This window comes from Paralichthys olivaceus, chromosome 7 (assembly GCF_024713975.1).
Source record: "Paralichthys olivaceus isolate ysfri-2021 chromosome 7, ASM2471397v2, whole genome shotgun sequence".
NCBI classification, from domain to species: Eukaryota; Metazoa; Chordata; class Actinopteri; order Pleuronectiformes; family Paralichthyidae; genus Paralichthys; species Paralichthys olivaceus.
In genome coordinates, this window is record NC_091099.1 from 26940120 (window position 1) to 26966820 (window position 26701).

Below are 26701 nucleotides of genomic sequence, written 5' to 3' on the forward strand. Positions count from 1 at the left end.
TATTCTGAGATGATTAAGTAGTTCTGTTTGTTATGCTCACATAGGTCCAGAGCTATGCGCTTACCATGGTCTGTCGGGGAGCGGGGTAGAGATCAGCGGCTCCTTCTGCTGTGCTCTTCTCAACTTGCAGCAGGACTGACACGACCAGATCTTGTGTTTCAGCTGTGAGGAAATGCCGGGCCACCAGACAGCGGCGTTTGCCCTGTCTCGACACTTCGAGAGCCCTTGATGTCCTTTGTGGATTCTATCGAGGATGTCTGCCCTCAGCGTCCCTGGTATCACGATGCGGCTTCCTCTGATGACCATTCCATTATACTCTGAAAGTTCATCCATTAAAGAGAAGTACTCACGTATGTTACATGGTACCTGGCATGCATGGTCTGGCCAACCTGACCTGATGTACCTGATGACTGTCTGCAGTTTCTCATCAGCTGCAGTAGCTGCTCGGATGTTATTCATCTTTTGCGGAGTAGCTGGCACACTGTCCATGACTGCTGCAATGTAGCACTCGACTTCAGAGTGTGTGTCTCTCCCGTCCTCTGCGTTACTGCGCCTCCCAAAAATCCTAACTACGCGGACGTCGACGGGGACCGTAAGCGCTGTGATTGGTCCGCTCAGAACGTAAGTTCCGGCAGTTGCTTTTCCGGTCTTTCTTCCTCGTCGTAAAAACCACCTCCGCAAACGTTTTCTTTGTAGCTTGCGCTTCAACATTTGCAATATAAGCATTTGTTCTTCAATATTGATGAGCTCCAACAACAAAAACAGCTGCTCCACCTCGGTCGCCATTGTTTACTGTTGTTTACTTTACGGAAGAAAAAGCGAGGATTCGGCTATAACCACACAAACACACCGCTACACCCCCTAGCGGCATGGCGGTGAATTGCAGAGCAACGCGTTCCCTCGACGCAGAACTTCGAATGCTCAACGACCTACGGCGTAGGTACGGCGTCGACGTGACGCAGAAGCATAAACTAGGCTTGACAGTGTGTCTGCCACAACAAGGGTCTTCCCCGGCGCATACGCAGCTACAGGCTTAAAGCTCATGAGCCATATGAGAAGTCTCTGGCACCTTAATGGGACGTTGTCTAAGTCCTTACTGTTCAGTAGTGGGACCAGGGGCTTGTGGTCCATCACGAGTTCAAAACTCTCAAGGCCGTAGAGGTATTTTTCAAACCGCTCACAGGCCCAGGCACTCCTTCTCAATCTGCGCGTATCTGGTCTCTGCATCAGTCAGCCTCCTTGAGCAGTATGCGACTGGTTTCTAGTCTTGTCCATGGAGCTGCAACAGCACGCCACTGAGCCCATAGCTGCTTGCATCAGCTGAGACAGCGGTGGGTCTGTTGACGTCATAAAACGCTAACACAGGCGATGTCATCAGGAGCTCTTTCAGCTTCTCAAAATCTGTGTGTTGTGTGGGGCCCCAGGTCCATGCTGTCTTGGACCGGAGCAACTCGTACAGCGGCTGGCCCACTGTGGACAGGTTCGGCACATATTTACCGAGATAGTTCAGCATGACAACGTTTGAGCTTGTGGACGTTCTCTTGTGCAGCGAGCTCCCGGATGGCTTGCACCTTTGCTGGATCCAACCGCACGCCTGTGGCATCGACCACCTGGCCCAGGAAGTTGAGCTGCTCCTGTCTGAGCTTACACTTTTCCTTATTGAGCTTGAGCCCAGCAGACTCGACTCTCTCCAGGACCTTCTGGAGATGGAGGTCATGTTCTTCCATATCCTTTCTGTACAGAACAATATCATCCATAAAAACTGAGACGCCCCGTAGGCCTTGAAGTGTCTCTGACATTTTCCTGTACAAAATTTCTGGGGCGCTCGTTATCCCGAACAGTAAGCGCCGGAAACAAAACCTGCCAAATGGCGTGATGAATGTGGTGAGTCGGCTGCTCTCACTGTGCAGAGGAATCTGGAGTGAATGAAGAGAAGTTTCTGGGACATATAATTTGTGCTCAAGGGATTGACACCGACCCAGACAAATTGAAAGCCATTATCAACATTCCAGAACCTCACAATGTGGAAGATTTGAGACACTTTATGGGGATGGTGAACTACTTAGGCATGTTTTCCCTTCACCTGGGGAAAACACAAAGCCCAGTCTCACAAAGCCTTTGACAGACCTGATAAAGAATGACAGCTAATGGACATGGGACATGCAGCAAAAGAAGGCCTTTGAGGAAGTAGATAGGGAGCTCAGCTCCCAAACTGTCTTCGTGCAGTATAGCTCGAAAAGAGACACTCTTGTGTCCGCAGATGCATCATCATATGGCCTTGGAGGAGTGCTAATGCAGCAACAGCCAGATGGAGAATACAGAGCAGTGGTGTACATATCCAAGAGCCTGACACCCACTGAAGCTCAATATGCACAGATTGGGGTCCAAGGTCTAGGGTTGGACTTCCCTGTGCTTACAGACCACATGCCGCTGATCTTCCTGTTAAGCTCCACTTGATGACTTACCTCAGATAACATTCAGATTCAGGATGAGGATGATGAGATTCAGGTACAAAATCATTTAAATTCCGTGGAAACAGCTGGTGGCAGCTGATGAGTTGTCACAAGCTCCACTTGGTCCAGACAGCTCTAAGAAGAGTGACACGTAAGAAAGGGAGTGCAAAGTCTAGAGACATCAGAGAGCTGGTGGGAAGATGTGGCAGGTGCTGCCAGGTTTCTAGTTATCAAACAGAACCTTTGATGACACCACTACCCACAAGGCCATGGCACAGTTCACCTCTTCTGAGTTTGCAGCATTCACTGAAGAATATGACTTTGAGCATGCCCCAGATATCTGCAGTACAACATTGAGGCGGTGAGAATGGTAAAACAGATGCTGAACAAGAATCAAGATCACCAAAAAGCCCTCTTGGCCTACAGAACAACCCTGTTAGCTCATGGAGTTTCAACTGCTGATGGGGAGAAGGTTGAGGTCTACAGTTCCAGTCCCTCCTCAAACACTCAGACCAAAATGGCCAGATCAGAAGGATGAAAGAGAACCAAAGGAAAGCTTATGGGGCACGACACAGAGCAAAGGAGTCGCAGATACTTGAACCAGGCCAGAAAGTCTGGATCAGAACCACCTGAACAGTACAAGCACTGGCTTCAACTCCAAGACCACATCACGTAGAGACAGAGCTGGGAACACTGAGCAGAAACTAGTCAGCTTACTGCTCTTCCAGAATCAGACCAGCCTGACCTTAAAGTGACTATGACCAGATCTCGGAGAATCTCCCGCCCACCTGAGAGACAGGACTGGTAAAACATGTTAAGTATTAGGAGGATCAGGTAGTACACCCTGGCCTTAAATATATATTGTGACAACCCTTTCCAGTCTGCCCACCTGTCTCATTCTGTTCTCTTGCAGTTGCTGGGAGTTGGCTGGTAGGATCTCTCTCAGCTGGGCCTGCTGCAGCCACATGTCCTTTGTTTGGTTTATTGCACCTTACAACGCACACTACACCATGTTCTCACCCATCCACACACTCCTAACATGACTGATGACCTTCCTACTTACACACCCCATCTATTAGTTACTTTGCTTGCTTGTTTAAGTTAAATAAACTATGTTTTGCTTTTTATATGCCGGCCTTGAGCCAGACGGTAACAATATATATATAGATATAAACACACATATATAAAACTGTTCATGTTCAAAGAAAATTAATACTGTTAAAAAGTGTATTGTTTTATAATAAGCTGGAAAAGGTTTAAATGAAAATTGAAAGAAATGGCTAATTGACTAAGATAAGACTAAGATAGAACATCATACATAAGATACATCCCCAGCAACACTGCAAAAAGTTTGATTAGTTTAATGAGCACACACTCTGTATATGATCTTTTCTGTGATGACACAAGCGAGAGTCATTTTTCTGTGTCTTGATTCCTGCGTTGCTAACTGCCTTTCTCATCTTGTCTTCTGGATCCACTCTCCGGCTCGCCTGCCTTCCTTTCCCGTGGACTGGATTCTATTTGCTCTCCACTACCTCACCACATCCTTGTGTCATCTTGTCAGACAATAAACTCCGGTTTAACTTTTCACTTAGACTACTGCCTTGTGTATCTTCTGTCTCTGTGCTGGGGTCCAAAGAAACTCTGAAATGTTACAATATGTTTATAGTTTTAAATAAATAAATACTAAATGAGGACTGTGTAGTTGTGAAATCCCCCCCAAAAGTCCCAACTCATTTCCAGGCACATTTCTGAATATGGGCTGTGTGCATTTCTTCATGGATAAAACGTTACTTTATGCGTTATAATACTTTAACATAAATTATTTTGCATCTAGACCTACTGGTGCATACTTTCTCAGTATGTGCCCAAAATTAGCCGATTGCAAGTTACCAAGCCTTACTTTTTGATAGATCACTGATACTTTGACCTCACCATAATGAAAGATGCTGCTGCTAGGTTATCACGCACTGAGAGAAGCAATTATATTACACCAATCCTTGTGAAGAAAGTTCAGGTCAGTACTCCTGTACTCTCTTCTAGCTTTTGTGCTGAAGAAGGATGAGTCTATTCAGTTTCCACTAGGTGAATAACGTTTCATGGCTTTGATACTTACCCACTGTCCGGGGGTTTGTCAGGACAGTGGATTTGACCAAGGGCTACTGGCAGATTCTCTTGTCTCCAGAGTCCAATGAGAAGATGGTTTTCTCCACTATAGACAAGTGCTGCATCCTCACACTGCATATATACTACCGCCTATTTGGACTATCACATTGACAGCTGGGCAAAGCACATGTGTCATGGCCGTGGTGCTTGAGTCACTGAGAGAGGCAGGGCTCACAGCCAGCTCAAAGAAGTGTGCAGTTGGACAGAGGGAGGTACGGTATCTGAGGTACGGCCAAAAGGTACATCCAGAGCTTTGCAGATCTGACCAGCCCCCTTACTGACCTACCTGTAAGGGGGCCTTCCATTCCAGTGGATGGAGCAGATGGCGGGTCAGTAAATGTGTGCAGACAGTGTATGTGGTGACTGTGTGCAGAGATAAAAATAACAAAAACAAAAATTATGTTGTGCGTGAATAGTGCCAGGACAACCCATCAGAATTACATCTTGTGTAGGGATGTATACCGAGTACCGGTATTGTTTGGCACTGGTCCAGAATCTTAATGGTACACGCCATGCCAGCAGCACCCGGCTTCTTGTCTGCTTCGACATCGTCAAGTCACGGTAAGAGTATTATTTGTCAAGTTTGTAGTCATTAACTCAGGAGGATACAGCAATAATTTTAGCACCGCTGATGCTGATACATATTACGTTAATCCTGTAGGTGGTATGAACCGAGCAGCAGCCACCACCACAGGACAACCACAGGTGCAGACAACCCCATTCACAATCGCAAGACGTCACATGAAGATGACGCGAGAGAAAACGGAGGAATGCCATAGGGCCGTTGCGAAGTTTATTGTGAAGGATCTCCAGCCCTTCGCTACGGTCCAATCCAAGTGGTTTAGGTAAATAGGCAGTCAACTTGAAGTCAACGTGAGCACTGTTAGCTGTCCTGTTAATCAGATGTTAGCTAATTTTGTATTGCTTTTTCTGTGATGATGATTGTTAGGGAGATGACCAGAGCCCTTAACCCAGGTTACACCCCCCTTTCCAGAGAAGTGTTGTCAGGCACCCTCTTACCTGCTTGGTACGAAGTTGAAAAAAAAAATGTAATAGCTGAGCTTGTTAAAGTGTCAAAATTGGCCATAACCAGTGATGGGTGGACAAGTATCACACAGGATCACTATGTCACCGTCACACTCCACTATGTGAATTACGACCAGTTAAAGCAGAAAGTACTCTCAACCCAGGCAGTATATGAGTCACAGAGTGGTCCAGTCGTGGCTCAAGAGATAGAAGAAGTGCTTGTAGAGTTCGGTGTCAAAGCAAAAGTCGTAGCCATGACAGTTGATAACGCAGCTAATATGGAAGTGGCTACACGTGAGCTCCAAATCAGAAAGCTTGGATGTTTTGCCCACACTCTCAACCTCAGTGCACAAAAGGTCTACACCATCCAAACTGTCTCAAAGTGGTCTGCAAGGATCCGGGACTGTGTTGTGTGGATCAAGAGATCTTCCATTGTGAAGAACCTGGTTGCGGAGAAGCAGAGACTTCTGGGTAAGAAAATAAGCCTCATTGTTTCAATATCATCACTCAGACAGGAGCTACAGCAGGACTACATATCTAAATTGATTTCAATGGGTCTTTCCATATGTTTCAGGCATGACTGTGCATACTGTTGTCCTGGATGTGAGGACCCACTGGAACTCACTGTATCTCATGCTTGAAAGATTTATTGAGATGTACCCTGCCATACAAGCTGCCGTCTTGGACCCACGAGCCCAAAAACTGATGAAGAGAGAGAGGTAATCTAGTATGCTGTTTGATTGGAATTCACAATGATTAATTATTTAATTATTTAAGTATTTTAATACAGAACTCTAGATTAAGTAACTTAATAATTATTGAGTGATTTAAAAAGTGAGTTCATATCAGAATGATAAAATTCATGTCATGATAAAGCAAATGCAACTGCATGATTGTAGAATAAATACGTATTTAAATAATTTCATCTCAGACTTGAAAGGTTCACAGAGGACGACTACAAAAAAGCCAAGGAGTTTGTCAGCGTGATGAGAATAATGTACATCTCCACCATGGTTGTATCAAGTGACAAACAGGCCACCTGCAGCCAGATTCTCCCCATAATAACAAAGCTTGAGAGCCACTTCAGAATTGCACAGGATGACTCTGCGTTTGTGCCCACCATCAAGGAGAAAGTGTGGGGTGACTTGTCCAGACGTTATCAAGGACAAAACCATATTATCACTTACATTATCATCCCAATTCATACATAGCTGGCTGTTCACCATAGAGACAAGATATACATCCATATTCAAACTCTATATGTGTGACACTTCCAATTCTCTCATACAAAATGTACATACTTTGCATTGCACTTTTTTGCTTTTCCTTTGCAACAGCATTTTGTTTCTCTATTACTTTTACTCTTGCAAAGACAATAGTTAAATTATGTGAAAGTATTGTTTGTTTTATTTGTGAATAGGATGATGATCTGATGCTGTTCTTGGAAGAGGCCACCACCAGGGACCCTAGGTTCAAGGAGAAAATCAACAAAGAAGAAGTCTTTGACCGGCTGATGGAGGTAGCAGTGAGAGAAGTAAGTTAAAAGTCATCACAATTTAACTTTGAGAATATATGCAATGTACATGCATGTACATAACACATTTATTAAGTCAATCTAATCTCACTCCGTCAGCTGTTAGAGGATGAGGATGTGACAATGAATGAAGCTGAGTTCCAGGGGGATGAAGAAGAGGATGATGACGATGAGGAGGAGGATGTAAGTTTGACATGTTTGTGTGATCCTATGCTGTGTTGCAGCAAAAAGCAATGAACTTAACTTAAAAAACTATGGTATTGTTTTATATTTCAGCATTCATAACCAGTACCTGCACTGGGAGAACTCTTCGCAGAGGAAGATAGACAAATGCAAAGGCGGCTCATTCAGCAGCAGAGTTCACCAACTATTCAAGAAAGACTGAAAAAAGAACTTGCAGTTTACGGAGATTTTCCCCCTATTTCTACTGAACAAGACCCTGTCCACTGGTGGTGACAGACAGACACACTTCCCTTACTCTCACAGCTGTCCTTCACCTATCTTTGCATCCAGGCCTCTTCAACGCCATCTGGACGAGTGTTCTCCACCACTGGAGACACACTCTGTCCAGTGAGATCTCGGCTGCTGCCTGAGAAAGTAAATATGTTGCTTTTTCTTAACAAAAACTGTTAGGGCCAAATGCTGCAGGAGAAGTACCTCCAGTGCCTCCACTGCACTGTTCTGTTTATGTATGTTTTTTTTCTATGATCTTCTGTTCTAAGAAGCATTTAATTGTAAGAATAGATTCTGTTCTGTTCTGATCCTCCTTGTGGGAATAAAAAAACCCACTGAATCTTTTAACATCTTGTAATGTCTTTATTGTTTACTCTAAATGATGTTGATAAGAGTATCGATAAATATCGCTATCGATAAGGAGTATTGGTATTGGTATCGGTATCTATAAAATCATAACGATATACATCCCTAATCTTGTGTTACAGTGTTCTCTTGATAATGATTGTCCTATAGAAAATTGTATCATCATCTAAGTTACTTCAGAACCTTGGATATATATATATATAAAAGCCAAAAAAGGAAGTCTAGCTAGTTGATGGCCTGGTGCTGTTGCAACAGGTACAGTATGTGTTAAAGGAACAATATCTCGAGAAACACATGTGAGAACGAGTGTGAGAACTGACCCTTTGAAGGCTCACTCAACATAAGTGGCAACAAGCAGTGTTTTACTGTCTGCTGGTTGTGTCAAGTCTGTTGCCCATCTAACCTACTGAGGGCATAATCAATGTGACAATGGTGTGCACCATTTTGCCCATTTTGTTTCCAGGTTGAAAAATGTGTCTTCAACAGGGTTTTAACCGTACCACCATTTTCATTGAAATATGTTTCGAGGACTGAATGTATCCCATGTTACACTGATTGCTGTGGTTGGGTGTGAGCATTAGTGTGCAATGTTTTATCTTTAACCTCACCCAACAGTGATGTCACAGTGTTCTGACATACTCTTATGTATTGCATGTGTTGCCCCTCTGGCCCGGTGAGTGTCAGGGAGGGGTGTGATTATACCCTGCCACCGCTGTAGTTGAAAAAAAAGAGGCATACAACTTTAGCTAGTGTTCGACTCAGCTGCAGGAGTTATTCTCCATATATGTAACAAAAAAAACAATAATCTAAACATTTGAAGAGCAAAAATATTACTGTCCACATCTGAAATGACATTTGGTGCTCTGTATAGAGATGTTTTCAAATACAGAGGATGATCTCACATATACGACCGTTTTCAATTTAGCTCCAGTTGCGCTAGATGATCACAAATTTTATTGTTGGCATGACACATATTCTGAATAGAAATGAGTAATTTGCATTTTACTGCTACTGAGCACATTCACAAACAAACTGTAATAATCTCCTCTGAAGTTACTGATAACACACATAGAATACAAAGAAAACTGTTGAACAGAAAGCAAAGTATGTGGATTAGCCCTTTACATCCCTTCGGCTCAGTTAATACAACTAAACAAACCCTGTTCATGTCTATTAGTGTTCTAATTGCACTGCGTATGTTGCCTTTGCTCATGAGTAACAGGTACGCTAGCCTAGCATAGCCTAGCAGTACAGTACAACACAGCTCTCTTTCAACACATTACTGCCAAACTACTCAACTTTAACCATCACCTGTTATCTCTAAGGGTCCACAAACTCTTATCCCTTATTCTTGAGTACATGCATGTGTTTTTGGGAACTACTGACCCACCTGCAGTCGTGAACAAAGAGGCATACAACTTTAGCTAGTGTTTGACAGGATTTAATCTACACTGTAACCGGTGTAATGAAATTGACATTTGAATCGCTATTTAAGACATAATAAAATTAAAACAAATATAGAGATGTCTAACTTTACCCACATTTAACTTATTTAACTTTTATTTATATAACTATATTAACAATGAACTGTACCCTAGTCACATAATGAAGTGGAATATTGGCCCACAGATATTTTAACATTTTTAGTGACGTTTTAAATCTACTGTATTTTTAACCCTTTACACATGCACATATAATACATAGCTTCTGTATCTGCTGTTAGTATTGTTATCTGTTATTTATAACCATATCTTCATTCAGTCAACAACTACAACAGATGGATAATAAGATAAGTTATCTATTGATCATTAAATAGTGAGGGCATGATGGATGAACAAACATGTTGTCTCTAATAATTAGCTAATTCACTTTCTGCACGTGTCAGATAGTGGTGGCTTTCTACAGTCAAACCTCCAAATGATGAGACCTTGGTTCCTCTAGACTAGCTGGCTGCAGATATTGTGTTATGGACCTAAGTGAGTGTAATTAGTGGCTCTGCAGTATAGGACTCAAATGCAAGTCAGACAAAGGTATGTTCAGATCAAGGTCATCACTGTTAAGGTCATTTACTGGAAAAAGTTTGGTACACAAAAAGGCAGTCAAATAACAGGCAATCAAAAATGGGTAATACTAAGAATGGAACTGGTAGCAGCAGGTGTTGCTGGGCAAGTAATCACACAGGAAGGAAACTTGACAGGATGCTGAAACGATGATAATACATGTAAATTATGTGAATATAGGTAGTGTGGTGTCTGAAATGCCATGTGTTGTTTTTCTCTTTGAAGGAAGTTGATTGATGGGTCTGAAATCCATAGGCCCTGATAATCTGGAGGTCCATATGCTTTGGTTCTCTGAGAAAAGGTGTGGCCATTAGGGCATTAGGTCAAGGCTCTAACCATTGCTCTAAATCTTGGACTGGCGCCCCCTCTCTGTTTCTAGACAGAGGAGGTGGGCTAGTGAGAACCAGATGTGTTTTCTTTAGGTTTACGAAAACAACTCTCCTATATAAACAGGGAGTTGAAGCTGTTAGGGAAAAGAGATTCACATTGGCTCCGAATCTCTCTCCAGGCAGACTGCAGTGCCTGTATTGATGCTGAACTTCTTGTAATAAACCTTTTATGCAAGCAAGACGGTGTCAGTGGAGATACCTTCATCATCTTCACATCATCGCCACTCAATATACAACAGTAGTCAGGCTAGATGTAACAGTGAGGGGCAGAGTGATATATGGACAGAGAGATGGACCAGTCAACTCAAGCTCTATCCTGGACTGTCCTTTGGACTCCATAGAGGAAGTGGGGGAGAGAAGGATGTTAACTAAGCTGAGATCGATCATGGAGAAGACCTCTCACCCCCTACATGACACTGTGGGGTTCCTGAGCAGCTCCTTCAGCTGCAGACTGTTACACCCACGGTGTAAGAAGGAGAGGTTCCGCAGGTCCTTCATCCCAGCTGCTGTAAGGCTCTACAACACCTGCATCACATGATAATGTTGTAGTTTCCTGTTCATGTCCCGACCCACTACTACTCACCATGGCTGTATTTATATTTATCTAATATTTTTAATATTTACATTTACCACTTACAATGTCTGACTTACCTTACCATAGTACTTATATCATGGTCACTTTACATTGCAATATTTTCTTATTTCATTTTATTTCATTTATGCCTTGCTGTATTATTCATGTCATGGTCACTTACTTTTTTGCAATATTATTTATTTTATGGTCACTTACTTTTGCAATATTATGTATATCATGGTCACTTACTTTGGCAATATTATTTATAGCATGGTCACTTACTTTTGCAATATTACTTATATACTTTACATGACAATTATTTTTATATCATGCCACTCTTTTATCCTCAGTACCCTTTTGCACATTGTCTGTTTGCAGGTCGATTGTTTTCTATTTTATGTGTAGGTTACAGAAAATTCTGTCTGTTTTTTTGTGTTATTGCCTTTTCCATTTTAATTTCTGTAGTGTATACTACACTTTATCTCTGCTGCTGTAACATGTAAATTTCCCCGTTGTGGGATGAATAAAGTATATCTAATCTAATCTAATCTAATCAATTTGAACCTCCTGGGAAGTTTAATACCAGGAAATGAGAGTAACTATGAAATAGGTACTGCCATATACCAATGAGGGGGCAGTGCATGGAAAGTAAAAGTATTTTTAATTGAATTAATTAAATATGAAACAGTATCTTTAAATGAGTGGTGGGAAATTAACAGATGGCAGATAAAGCTGAGGTCAGTGAAAGGGGCAGCATGCTATGCTGAGGAGAGTCTAGGGGCACAAACAGCAATAGTGACAGACCTGAATCATCTTTGATACCAGCATGAAGCAGCTGAAGGGGCTGAAGCAGCTACGACTGAGGAGCGTAGTGGTCCCAAGCTGTTTGAATTGATAGCACATGCTGCAGAGGTCTTTGCAAAAGTGGAAACTCCAGAGTTGTTGCAGCCTATCGAGGCTCTATCTCTATGCTACCTATCTGTCTCTATTTATCTGTCTGTCTCCATTGCTCTATTACCTGTCTGTCTCTAGCTCTCTGTTACTTGTCTGTCTGTATGTCTCTGCCAAAGGTGTCTCTATCTCTCTACTACATGTCTGTCTCTATCTCTCTTCCACCTGTGTCTCCATCTCTCTGCTATCTATCTGTCTGTCTCTAGCTCTATGCTACTCGTGTCTCCATGTCTCTGTAGCTCTAGCTTTTATACACAAAGCTAGGAACACACAGCTGTCCTCAGTCACGTCACCATCGATCCATGATCATGCCTCCTGCAACCTGCTGCATGGTGAAGGTGGACATTGATCTCCTAAATGTACAAATTATTTATTATTAATATTTGATCAAACAGTTCACTGGTTTATCCAACTCACAGAACACAAACATTCCCAGGTATTACACCCAAGCAATCATTCAGAGGAGCTTGATGCTGAATCAGGCCATTTGAACTGAGCTCACTGAGAGCATTCAGGTCAAACGGTGAGATCTAAAAATATTCACTACATAAACATTAAATAACAGATGAAGGTTAGATTATGGCCAGAACTTCAGCCACAGCTTTAGTTCTGCTTCAGTTTTAGTTAATTCTGGCAACTGAGAGAGGACATATGAATATGCAGGGTGTGGATGCAAAACTCCGTATTTGTTTAGAGGTTTCAGGACATGAAGAGTAAACAAAAGACATTGAACTTGTTTGTCAAGCTGCTCAATGCAGAACCAGCTATTCTGCCAGGCAATCTACAAAATGAAATCATATAAGCTGCCAGTAGCGTCATGATAATCATTACCATCATCTGACATTCAAAGTTCCCCCAAAAAAGAAACTGTTACAGCCATCGAACTGTAGAGGTTATCATGCTACACAGAATGTATTTGATATTTATTTTGGTCTGAAAAGATGTTGTACACATCTGACTTACAGTACAACTCTGGGCTCTTCCACATGCAGAAATACTTAGATGACACTACGATAGTTGGCTGTATCAAGGACGGATAGGAGAGAGAGTATAGGAGCATGATTGAGGTCTTTGTGGGGGGGTGCAGGTCCAACCACCTGCAGCTGAACACCTCCAAGACCAAGGAGATGGTGGTGGACTTCAGAAGGAAGAAACCACATCTCCAACCAGTGTCCATCGAGGGGGTCGATGTGGAGGTGGTCAGGACTTATAAATATCTGGGGCTGCAGCTGGATGACAGGTTGGACTGGACAGCAAACATGGACACACTCCACAGGAAAGGACAGAGCCATCTGTACTTCCTGAGAAGGCTGGGGTCCTTGCACATCTGCAAAAAACTGCTGCAGATGTTTTACCAGTCTGTGCTGGCCAGTGCCCTCTTCTACGCTGTGGTTTGCTGGGGAGGAAGCAGCAAGAAGAGGGACTCTGCCCGACTGGACAGACTGTTGAGGAGAGCTGGCTCAGTGGTGGGAACAGAGCTGGACTCTCTGGTGACAGTGGCAGAGAGAAGGACCCTGGACAAACTGCTGTCGATACTGGACAACGCCCACCACCCTCTGCACAACACCTTCATCAGGCAGAGGAGTATGTTCAGTAGCAGACTGCTGTCTCAATCCTGCTCCACAAACAGACTTAAGAACTCTTTCGTCCCCTTGGCCATCAGACTGTACAACAGCTCTCAGTGATGGCAGGAGGCACAATAGACAATGGACAAATCTCTTTGCACTACTTCCTGGACTCTCTGTCATTGCCATGTCTGACTACTTCTGCTACATGCTGTGACTGCAAATATTTAATATTTCTGCACATTTTTAATTCCTCTGTATATATTGAAATCCTATGCAAATGTTTAATTTCTCTGTAAAAGTTTAATTTTGCTTCAATTGTTTGATTTAATTCAATTTCCTTAATTCCTCTGTACACATTTAAATTTACATTCACCTTTACATTCACCCAATTTCTATGTATGGTTACTGTGTTATAAGTTAACTCTAATGCATAAGTCAAGTCTAATGTATGTTCAGTGTATGTTACTGCCACTGGATGCTTGAATTTCCTTCGGGATCAATAAAGTATCTATCTATCTATCTATTATAAAAACCCCCTGGAAGGAAAAAGGCCTGGTGGCTGGCTGCAGTATAGCTCATAAATTGTGAAAATGTAAAATGAAAATGTGTTAAAGGATGGCACATGGGCAAGAGTAAAAGTACAAGTACATGTAATAAAAAAAAGTAAAAGTAAAAGTACATGTAATATAACATTTTCTCAAAGCTGGATGCTGTGACTGTAAGTAGTTATTATCACACTGATGAATGTTCAAGTGTTAATTGGTACAATAAGTTTGGTTTCACACTGGAAACCGGTCATGATCACTGATATAATGATTAACCATTTATATGGATCAAACCATGGGAAAGAATTGTTCCTATACAAAGCTGTTTAAATATCAATTCAACATGATCAAGTGATCAAATAATCCACTTACAGTGTTCATTTTAGGTCCTTTCATACATGTTTGGACAGTAAAACTGTTTCTTTTTTACAGTTTTTACAGAGGAACAGTAATTTACTGCTTCTCTCTGTGTCTCTATCATTTGTGCTGTGTGCTGTGTACACTGAGTAGAGTCAAACAGAGAGTGCCCCTCCATCTCCTATGTCTCTACATTGTCTAAGTTTACAAATTATGTCGTCTTCACCCAGTCTGAGTTATCACATGTGTCCAATGACACGGTTGTGTGTATTAGTGCGAACAAGAGAGGAGAAAAGAGCAAGCGGAGTCAGGACAAGCAGAATTACTGAAGCATTTCAAACAAATCAACATTTTAAAGGTCCAGTGTGTAAGATTTAGGTTAAAGAGATCTATTGGTAGAAATTGAATATAAATTAATCCTAGCAATGTTCTCACCAGTGTGTTTCATCTAAATTGTACAAATGTTTTTTTCTTAAGTCTAGAATTGCCCCTTTATCAATCAACCAAGATCACTGTTAGCGGTTTCCACTGTAAGTTATTGTGCGTTCGATAGGACTTAGCTACCACAGCAATCCCACGATTGCTACTATGCAGACTATGGCTCCAAAGGTGCGAGATGGCAGTGTTCTTATTTGAGTTTCACTTCTGGATAGTGGGAGGAGGTGGAGATGTGTCGTCCATCTGTCTATGGTGAGAAGATTTAAGATCATTTCACAAGAACACCGTATAGATGCGACTGTTGATGCCATTGTGCACTGTTTTAGTCATTGTGGAAAGAAGCAGTCATGAAAGACAGCAAGTTTACATCATGTCTGTTTTCTTCTATCTACCAAAGACTTGTCACTCTCAAAGAATGCATTCTGGTATGTCTGTTTTGTTTCTTTGAAAAAAATGTATTTGAGTTGCCAAAACCTTCAGTATTTAGTTCATTTAGCTCAATTTAAGTCAAAAGACCTCAGGTTTGAACAGTTTTTTGGTTCCATTAAATTCCTGTTGGATGTTTTACAGTTTCGTCTGAGTAGTGACCTGAGGTGGTACAGTCATCAGTTAAATGATGATAAACACCATCAGTGGACAGACTGGTTGTCATTTTTATTTCAGATGGAAAAATAAATAGGCAAACAAGAAGCGTGACAATGAATTATGAGTTAGAGCACTGTGAGTCAGTATGACGGTTTCCTCCCTGTTAAAACAATGTCCAAAGCAAAATATCACCTTGTCCTTGTTTACTGATGCAAGACCTAATAAAAAAAAATCTGATGCAAAGTATTTGCACTTTGTTACTTTCCACTTCTTACCGTGCTCCTGGGGCTTATTCAGAATTTTTAATGGAATTCCCTGAGTTTTTTAAAAACAGATAAAGCTATTGTTGGTGACTTTAATATTCATGTAGGCAACAATGATGATAGCCTTAGTACTGCATTAATTTCAGTATTAGACTCAATTGGTTTCAGTCAGTATGTACACCAACCTACTCCTCGTTGTAACCCCACACTTGACCTTGTAATATCATACGGTGTAAAAACTGAACATCTAATAATACTTCCACATAATCCAATTCAATCAGACCATAATTTAATAACCTTTGATTTCATATTATCAGACTACATACCTGTGGCGGTGGTGTGTGGTTAGGGTGACAGCTGCTGGATGACAGGGGAGGGGGAGTGGCTCAGCCGGTGATCGGACAGCTGTAAAGAATCAAGTAATCAGTCAGTCAATAAAAGCATGCTGGTAACCTAGTTCTGGTTCTCTTGCAGTAGGCTGGGTTCCTGAAGATGGAGCAGACACCAGTACGTGTGTGGACGTGTGTTGGTCCAGAGACCCAAGTGTATGTGTGCGCCTGAAAAGACTTGTAACCCAAATAAAGAACTGTGAAATGCCATTCTCTCCTCTCGTCTTTACCCGGAGTGGGCAGAGTATTCCCACAATACCATTAATGAAAACTCCTTTTCTAGAAGTTCTACCTGATAGTGCTGTAGCTAAATTTAAGAAATACTTCCAATCACATTTAAGCCTGTATTATCTGCCAACGTAACAAACGCCTTTTTTAAAAACCCAAACTCCACTGAAATTTTGTTGATAGCTCTGTAAACTCATTATGATTAACATTAGACTCCATAGTGCCTCTAAAAAAGAAGCATGTAAACCAAAGTAAATTAGCTCCCTGGTATAATTCCAACACACATGAATTAAAACAAGCGTCAAGGAAACTAGAAAGGAAATGGCACTCCAACACCTGTGTTGAAAATCATCTTGCCTGGAAAAATAGTGTTAAAGCATATGAGAAGACCCTCCACAAAGCAAGAGCTGCTTACTACTCCACATTAAAAAATAAAAACAACCCCAGGTTTCTCTTTAGCACTGTACTTGGACAGCTTCTCTCTGATCACCCTAGATCAGCTTACCACAACAATCTCATCCTCTAAACCAGACCTTGGCATTTTACGGCCCGCGGGCCACATCCGGCCTGTTGGCTGTCCCTACAATAAATTAAAAAATAGGCCTATTAATGCTATGCATGCAATGCGGCTATGTTGCTTTTATTTTGAAAAGTTTTTTTTTATTTCCGCAAAACATGAGTATGTAAACAGCTACATGTGATATTGGTAAGCTAAGCTAGCCCTCAACATGTCAGCCCATGGCAACAACTGAAAAATCGATATTGAATGCCGCGTGTTTAATGTTTTCAAGACATGGACTGCAAAATATCTATTTACAGAAGTCAAAGGTAAAGCCGTGTGCTTAGCTTGTGGTATACAGGTGGCTGTGTTCAATGATGACAATTTGAATCGCCACTACTTGACCAAACACGAGGAGAAATACAAGAACTTGTCTGAACAAGAGCTTGCAAGGGAGTTAGATGCTTTGCTAGCTAAGCTGCAAAACCAACAAAGACTTTTTACCAAACCTTGCACATCCAGAGATGCAGCTGTCAAGACAAGTTATGTCATATCTCACAAAATTGCTAGAAAATTTTTTAGCAGTTTTCTGACGGGGAGTTTATTAAGGAGTGTTTGCTGGACTCTGCTGCCCTGATGTGCCCGGAGAAAAAGGGAGCTTTTGAGAACATGCCCCTCTCGTGACAGACTGTAACGAGGAGGGTTGAGGACATCGCAGGGATCTGGAACTTCAACTGAAGAACAGAGCGGTCAGCTTCGACTGTTTTTCCCTGGCTTTGGATGAGAGCTGCAATGTACGTGACACTGCCCAGCTATTCATTTTCATACGTGGGATATCTACGGACTTTAAAATCACGGAGGAGATGGCAGCCATGCAGTCAATGAAAGGGAGTAACCCATTGAACAATTAAAATGAACTGTAAAACAAAAGTTCAGTATTTTGGAAGATTAACATGTTAAAAATTAAATGAAACACTGATGCAATTATTGCTTTTACTGTTTATTACTTCTATTGGAGTATTTTCCCATATGATTTACACCACAATTTCATATATTTGTATAAAATATTTACTTATTCTTCTGATTGCCAATAGAAACTGATCAAATATATATAATTTAATATAACTATAGTTGGTTCAGCTCTTTTAGGTCAAGTCCTGATTTCTTTGAATTGTTTTCTCAATAAACATATTTGCGTTATATAATTTGTTGTCTCTGCCTCCTCAGACATGAACCTGTTTCCCTGTAGATTTATTTTCATTAAACTATTTTTTTTGATTTACATTATATCCTGGGGTGCAAGGCCCCAGGTGGCATTGTTGGTTCCTAAGTCATCGTTACCTCCTTAGTTATCTCTACCTCTCCCCTTATTTAATTTTAAAAAACTCCACTCCCTGCCACATTTACGCACCAAAGTTAACCACGCTGTTCCACAGGGTTCTGTGCTAGGCCTAATTTTATTCTCAATATATATGCCTACACTAGGAAACATTATCATGACACACGTGGTAAATTTCCACTGCTATGCGGATGACACCCAGTTATACTTATCAATAAAACCAAAACAGTGTAATCAATTAACTAAACTTTAAGCATGTCTCAAGGACATAAAAACCTGGATGACCTGCAATTTTCCCTTATTAAACTCAGATAAAACAGAGGTTCTAATACTTGGCCCTAAACACCTTAGAGATACATTATCTAATGATATAGCTGCGCTAGATGACATTGCTCTTGCTTCCATTGAAACAGTCAGGTATTTGGGAGTCATCTTTGATCCTGATTTGTCCTTTGATTCTCACTTAAAACAAATTTTTAGGACCGCCTTCTTTCACTTACATAACATCTCAAAAATCAGATATGTCCTGTCTCAAAAAGATGCAGAAACACTAGTCCATGCCTTTGTCACATCCAGACTTGATTATTATAATTCCTTATTATCAGGCTCCAGCAGTAAGTCGTTAACTCTGCAGCTTGTCCAAAATGCTGCAGCACTTGTCCAGACAAGAACCAGGAAAAGACACCACATATCTCCTGTATCAGCTTCATTACACCGGCTTCCAGTTAAATCGAGAATAGAATTTAAAATTCTCCTCCTCACCTCCAAGGCCCTTAATAATATGGCACCATCATACCTCAAAGAGCTCATAGTACCATATCACCTTCTAGAGCACTGCGCTCCCAGAATTCAGACTTACTTGTTGTCTCTAAAGTCTAAAAGTAGAGTAAGAGGTTTCAGCTTTCAGGATCCTCTCCTGTAGAATCATCTCCCAGTTTCAGTTCAGTAGGCAGACAACCTACATTTAAAAGTAGGCTTAAAACATTCCTTTTAGATAAAGCTTATAGTTAGAGCTGGTCCAGGCCTGTCTTAGATCTGCTCTTAGTTATGCTCCTATAGGTTTAGAATGTCGAGGGACACATGACGCTTCTCTTTCCTCTTATCCCTCCTTATCACATCAAATAACTTAATGTCACATCATTACATGTTACTGACTTGACTTCTTCCCTGGAGTCCCTGTGCCTTATCACTCGCAGATCCAAGGCCACGACTGCGGCCACATCGTGTATTATGATGTGATCATAATGGCGGATCCTGTATCGTGCTGGCATCTGATTGTAGTGGTGGACCATGATTAAGGTGGCAGCTGATGGTGGATCCTGATGGGGGCAGTGTATCATGATGATGGATTATAATGGTGGATCCTGATTGTGGTGGCAGCTGATTGTGGACTATGATTACAACAAGACTGCTTGACATACAATATGTCTACTCAGATACTTTAACATTACTGACAATAATTCCTCAATTAATTTACCTTCCATCATGCAACGAACTGTTTATTCTAACCAATTCTGTAATTACTCTATTTCTCTGATGTTCTCCATTTCACATGGCATCTATTGCACTTCTGTCCGTCCTGGGAGAGGGATCCCTCACATGTGGCTCTCTCTGAGGATTCTACGTTCTTTTTTTCCCCTGTTAACCCTAGAACACTAACGTCGGGTGATTTTCACCCACACGATTCTTGTCATGTGATTTTCATTGTGTAGCTGCTGTCTGAGTTGCATGGGTCCTTGGGTAGCTTCACATTGATGTCATTGATGTCATTAATGGTATGTTTGTTTCCCTCCTCCCATCTATGTTTTTTTCAAGAGGCATGTATTCAGGTGATTTTCACCCGACGTTAGTGATAGAGAGTAACATATTTTATGGGTGGAATTTACCCGATGTTGGTGTTTGTGTGTTTAAATCAGGCGCTCTTTGCACTTTTCAAGGGAAACAACATTCAGGCCGGCCACATTCTCTGCCCCATTATATCCACAGCTGTCATCCTGTCACAGGCTTGGTTACTCTGGCATGCTAACAAGTGAGTAACCAAGTATTGGACACACTCACAAGCCTGAAGTGATTGAATTTTACAACCAAACGAATGGAGGTGTTGATACTTTTTGGTGTGATAAACTCGAGAAGAGACTTGACACACAAATGAAGAGGAGGCAGTATATGCAGGCTTTGGCAATGGCACTGCCATGGGCAGAGCAGAGGCTCCCCTCTTCAAGTCTGTCATACCAGATACTCACCTTGGATGGTGTAAGTCTGGCCTCCAGCTCCACTGTGAGGAACCTTGGAGTTATGTTTGACCAGGACATGTCATTTAACAAACACATAAAACAAGTGTCTAGGACAGCTTTCTTCCACCTGCGCAATATTAAGAAGATTAGAAACATCCTGTCTCAGAAGGATGCTGAAAAACTACTCCATGCATTTTTTACCTCTAGACTAGATTACTGGAACTCTTTATTATCAGGATGTCCCAGGAAGTCTAAAAATCTCCAGTTGGTCCAAAATGCTGCTGACAGGAACTAGAAGGAGAGATCATAATACTCCTGTCTTGGCTTCTCTACATTGGCTCCCTGTAAAATCCAGAATAGAATTCAAGATCCTGCTCCTCACATTTAAAGCCCTTAATAATCAAGCCCCCTCATATATCAAAGAGCTGATAACACCATATTATCCAAGTAGATCACTTCGTTCAGAAAAACACAGGCTCTCTAGTGGTTCCAAGAGTCTGTAAGAGTAGAACAGGAGGTAGAGCATTCAGCTACCAGGCTCCTCTCCTGTGGAACCAGCTCCCAGGAGGCAGACACCATCTCTGCATTTAAAGTTAAACTTAAAACGTCTTTTTGATAAAGTCTATAGTTAGTTCCCCCCCCTTTATTTCCTTTTGTTCCCCTATATTATTTGTTCTTTCTCCTTCACCCCAACCGGTCCTGGCAGAGGCCGTCCACACCGAGCCTGGTTCTGCCGGAGGTTTCTTCCACCTCAGAGTTTTTCCTCCCCGCTGTTGCTCATGCTTGCTTGGTGTGGAGCAAGTTGGATTTTGTGTTTCATAAGATCTTGGACTTTTGTGCAGCACCCTGAGACAACTGTTTGTTGTGATACTGTGCTATATAAATAAATTTGATTGATTGATTGATTGAAATTATTACTTAAACGTAGGGTAGTATTTATTGTTACACTAAGATCTTTGTTGCTATGTAACTTGAATGTTATGTCTCCCTTGTAAGTTCCTTTGGATAAAAGCATCTGCTAAACTACTAAATTAAAAAAATAAAATAATAGTCTTTACACTGTTGTTTACATTTTAACAAGTCAGATCTGATACCTGATGGTGCTCAAGTGTTCCCAGTCTCTCTCGCCTCTCTATCCCCTTCCTCCCCCTCCCCACTATATCTCTCTCTTCTCTCCCCTCTTTTCCACCCATCTCTCCTCCCCTCCCCTCTGCTCACCCCAACCGGTCGAGGCAGATGATCGTCCACATTGAGTCTGGTTCTAGAGGTTTCTCTCTGTTAATGAAGGAGTTTTTCCTCCACAGTCGCCAAAGTGCTGCTCATTGTGGGAACTGTTTGGTTTCTCTATATTAATACGATTTTGAGGTCTTGACCTTCTATGTAAAGTGCCTTGAGATAATGTATATTATGATTTGGCGCTATACAAATAAAATTGAATTGAAATTGGAAAGGCTGCTATCATAACGTAGAATTTCCTACTGAGTTTTCGACACAATTCAGCAAAAGTATATGTGCACTCAGATATTTATTTTCCTGAAGACTTTTTGCTTTTACTCGCTACATTTGAACATAAAATATCTATACTTTCTACTTCTTACATTCTCAAAACTGGAACGTTACTTGTTCTTACGTCTGGAGCACCTCTCACTCAATCACTTGCCCCCTGCCTCGGGAGGGCCATGTAGGCCCTGGCACCATGTTTGCCATTGGGGGGGCAGCACGAGACCCTAAGCGTCCAAAGGTTGGTCGGGCTGCTGTGGTCGATCGAGGTCGTGCAGCTTTACCAGTAAAGATCCTTCCGCATGTTCACCTACGGAAACCTTGTTACAACTTTTACTTTCTCTAGATCAGGAGTTCTTAACCTTTTTGACCTCACGGCCCAACTTTTCAAGTACAAAGTTGCCTGGGGCCCATTCAAATATTAACACTGCATTGGTTTAACTAATTGATCTCTCTTGGTTTGATTTGTATTCAATAACTAAATCAAATCCACTTACAGTTTAACAAGCAAAAACTTTGTCAAATACATGACATGATACAATGTGATCATCACAAAGACATTTATTTATCATGGAACAATTCATAGAACAAGTCAAGCTATTACCAGAACAAATTTAAAGGCTCACAAATAACTATCAAATTTGATTTTACAACAGAAAAAAAGGAGGAACTCTCAAAAAAAAAAGATGGGAAAATTGGAAATTGTGATGTGGTAATAAAATAAATACATTCAAAATCATAAGTTTCATATCAAATAAATAAATAAACTGTAAATATGTTTAAATAAAGTGCAAATGAAAATATAGCCTTATAATCTGCCAATTAATTGGACAATTGCTTTAGAAGTCTTCAGTTTTGCATGGCAGAACCAAAATTTGCACAAAAACACCTGTGACAAATGAACAGTAACAGTCACAATGACAAACAGTAGAAGCATTTAAAGCAGTGGCGGCTCCTGACAAATTTCTCAGGAGCGGCAACTGTTGCAATGATGGCTAAGATGACCTGTTCAATGGGTAAAATAATAATAAATAAGAGTCAGATAGCTAACTTTACAATGTTACATTGCATTTTTTAATTGGGTTTTCATGGTCAACCACAATACAATAAATTTGGTTCCACAATAAAACACTTCCACACTATCATCAAAACTGTAATTAATCAAATTTTTCCAGAACATATTCAGTATATATTTAGGCTGGCAATATGCAATCAATACAACTATTTACAATTCAACATCTGGAGAGTACAACATAACACAACTCACCATTTAATAATACACTCACTTATCACTTGTATTGAAATTTTGCTCGTCTTTCTTTCAAGCAGGCAAAGTGATCAATTACCCTCTCATTGAAATCAGGCATATTCCTGACAAGTTCTCTCTCCATGGAAAGCATGGCCAGTGCATTCAGACGTTCCTGTCCCATTGTATTTCTCAGGAACGTCTTGATTCTCTTCAAGGTGGAGAAACACCTCTCAGCTTCAGCTGTTGTCATCAGAGTGGTTATGAGGCTGTTCAACAGCACCACAGTCTCAGAGAAGGTTTCCTGGAGGTTGTAGCTCTGTAGAACCTGGTACAGAGCCAGTGCACTGCAGCAGCCCCTGAAGTCTGGACTTTCGTAGATGAGAGAAAGTTCAGTCCTGAGCTTCTCCTTGTGTAGCATGGGGTATGCCCTCACGGTGGTATTCAGAGCCTCTTCGGGAAATGTTTTCAGATGCCGGTCAAACAGCTCTCCCTCTAGCAGCACGGCACTCACAAGGTGGCTGGTGAAGGAGAACCTGTCTTTGGCATGGCCCAGGATTGTGTCACAGATCTGTTAAAATTATAAAAATGTACAGTCAGACACACAACAAACAATTGTTAAAAAAAATAATAAAAAATGCTCTACTAGTGTTGCCATGAATGTGGCCATGATCTACTGTCACAAAGTTCCGAAGTATGCATTTTGTTATTCGTGCAGACTTATACTGTATCTTTGTGAGTATAATGGATAAGTAATGGGTGAATTAAAAAAAATTACTAGCATCCATTATTGAATCTAACTCTGTAAACAGAGGTTGTGATTTTATATCACTTGGTTCCAACACTTGAGTATGCGTACATCATTGGTCAGTAGTGAATGCAGATACCTCTTTTGACAGCCTCTGCTTCTCTTAATCTCCTAAGGCTCTCCTTGACCTTGTGGTACCTGGTGCTTCTTGCAGCTGTTGTTGAGAGGAGCTTTGGTCCTTGAAGGGAGACAGATCAAAAGTGTTAGAATATGAATGAGACAGTTTGTCATTGTCATTATCAACAATTCCTGTCTTTAAAAAAAACAGTAATGCTAGTAAGTAATAAAAACTGTCTGTTTTGCATAACTTTCTGGAAATGGCTGGGAAAAAAATCACTATTTCTTGATGTGCTTAACTTGCACACAAATGCAGATGACTAAATTGGTTGATTACTTACGAGTTCCTATACATTATTGCCATCACAACATGCAGACATTTAGTAATGAACATGTGTATAATTATTATTATAATTACTATATTGTAATATCTTACCTGATGGCCTGAACACTGCTGGTGAAGTTCTGCAGGGCACGTTTGATGAACACCATGTCAATGTCCCTCTTCTGCAGCTGTTAGTACATCACGTCAACATGAGGCATGATTTGATGAAACAGCTGCAGGAAAAAACGGAAATCTTCATCCTTGCAGCATCCTCAGGAAGCCAGATGCCTCCCTCAACGTTGTGCTGTCAAATGACCTGTCTAACCTGATGGTCTCAAAACACTCTATGAGGTCGCCCAGGTTCTCATAGACAGTACTCATGATCCTGCTGTTGAAGTTCCATCTTGTGGATGATGCTCTAGGCAGCCTTCGTGCAACAATCTGGTCGAGAAGGGCCGTGGGTTTGGGTGACCGGGTAAAAAAGCTGGAAATCCCACCCAAGTCAGAGAAAAAAACTCTCACTGAAGAATTACTTTTATTGTCACGTTAACACTTTTACATGCATACATGAAATTTTTCTCCACATGTAACCCATCCAGTTGGCACCTGTTTAAACACGCATAGAAACACACATTGACAGATGCCATGTACACACATATACTGGAGCGGTGGGCTGCTGTTGAAAAGTGCCCGGGGAGCAGATGTTGGGGGGGGCGGTGCCTTGCTCAAGGGCACCTCGGTCGTGGCGAGCAGGAGCGGGGATGGAACCGCCAACCTTCCGGTTATTGGACGACCTGGCCTGTAAGATTTAAAGTCTAACAATGTGATCATCACAAAGACATTTAATTGTGTAAAACCTGTACATACAACAAGACGCCAAACAGGCTAATAATTCATGGAACAAATACATAAAACAAATCAACAATAACAGTCACAAACAGTAATTTTTTAACAAGCTACAATTCCCTTTTTATGTTCACCTCTTAATGAAACACTTGGGCCTGCTTCTGAGACACCATCAGATCCAGTCTGGGTGGAATGGGGGAAAGGCTCACTCTCAGGGTAGCCTCCAGTGTTGCTCTGAGTCTGTTTCTGGCTTTGGTCTTAGTTGTGGCCACAGTGAAGAATCCTGATTCACACAGGTATGTTGTCGTGAATGGGAGAAGGAGTTTCACAGCCCTCAGTGCTAGACATGGGTACTCCTTTGAGACAGCAATCCAGAAGGATCCCAGGTCCAGTTTGCCCCACTTCATCTTGTCGGTGAAAAAGTGCTGTCAGTCAAAACTTCCAGAAGCTGGGATTCCAGATGTGAGGGCAAAGCAGCAAGATTTTCAGTGGAATCCACAGAAAGTGGGTCCAAAATCCACACGTGTCCCTCTCTGGGATCCTCAGGAAAGTATTCATCAAATTTCTCAGCCAGTTATGAGAGATGTTGAGAGACCGAGTCACTGATCTTCACCTGAGGAGAGTTTTCCAAAATGTCAGACAAAAGTGGAAACATGTCCATCCTCTTTTCCTGGGCCCTCTTAGTCCACAAAGCAAGTTTCCTCCTGAAAGCTTGAACTTTGTCTGCAACAAAAAATATGTTGCTATTTCTCCATTGAAGAGAGATGTTCAGCTGGTCAGCAGATTTTTTCTCAGTGAGAAAAGAGAAGACCTCATTTCTCAGTTCAAACAAACGCTGGAGGACCAGTCCCCTAAAACGCCATCTCACCTCACTGTGATAGAGCAGCTGTACATGATCTGATTCTATGTCCTCACAAAGCTTGGCAAAACATCTGGAGTTCACAGCATTACTTTTAATGAAGTTGATGGTTTTCACACTTACATCCATCACCTCGTGGAACTGTGGTCACATCTTTTTTCCTGCAAGGCTTTCACGGTGGAGAAAACAGTGGGTCCATTTAGCTTCTGGTGCATGATCAAGTATCTGCCTGATGACACCGTTATGCTTGCCAGTCATTGACGCGATACGGTGACTCAAAGTGTCGTTTGAGAGTGGGATGGTCAGCAGCTTCTTTGCAGCAGCTTTTCCAATCATCCCACGGCACATATCCTCAGCGGAAGGCGGAACCAAGTCCTCCGCTATGGTGAAGGCTCTCCTGCTCTGTGCCACTCGAGGTAGCTAGCTTTTAGAGCACTTTTTGAATTAACCATCAGTGACATAACAGGCCTTTTTTGCAGCTGTAGCCCGTTTTCCTTTCTCATAAAATTCCACCAGCTTTCCCACGAGAGTTGGGTGTTTGGTTTCGAGATGGCGCTTATATTTTGATGGCTTCGGTGCTTCATTAGACAGGGTCAGCCCACACTCTACACACTGGGCTCTCGGCTCTCAAACGCTACCTCCA

At 41.6% G+C, this 26701-nt stretch overlaps 1 long non-coding RNA gene across 1 annotated transcript; it reads right to left on the reverse strand.

The window, feature by feature from the left end:
* Positions 1–22544: 22544 nt before the first annotated feature.
* Positions 22545–25107, reverse strand: LOC138410868 (uncharacterized). The gene is made up of 3 exons (XR_011243514.1): positions 24465–25107; positions 24051–24149; positions 22545–23734 (listed from the first exon to the last, which is right to left on the reverse strand). It is a non-coding gene; the product is annotated as an uncharacterized lncRNA (long non-coding RNA).
* Positions 25108–26701: the final 1594 nt, after the last annotated feature.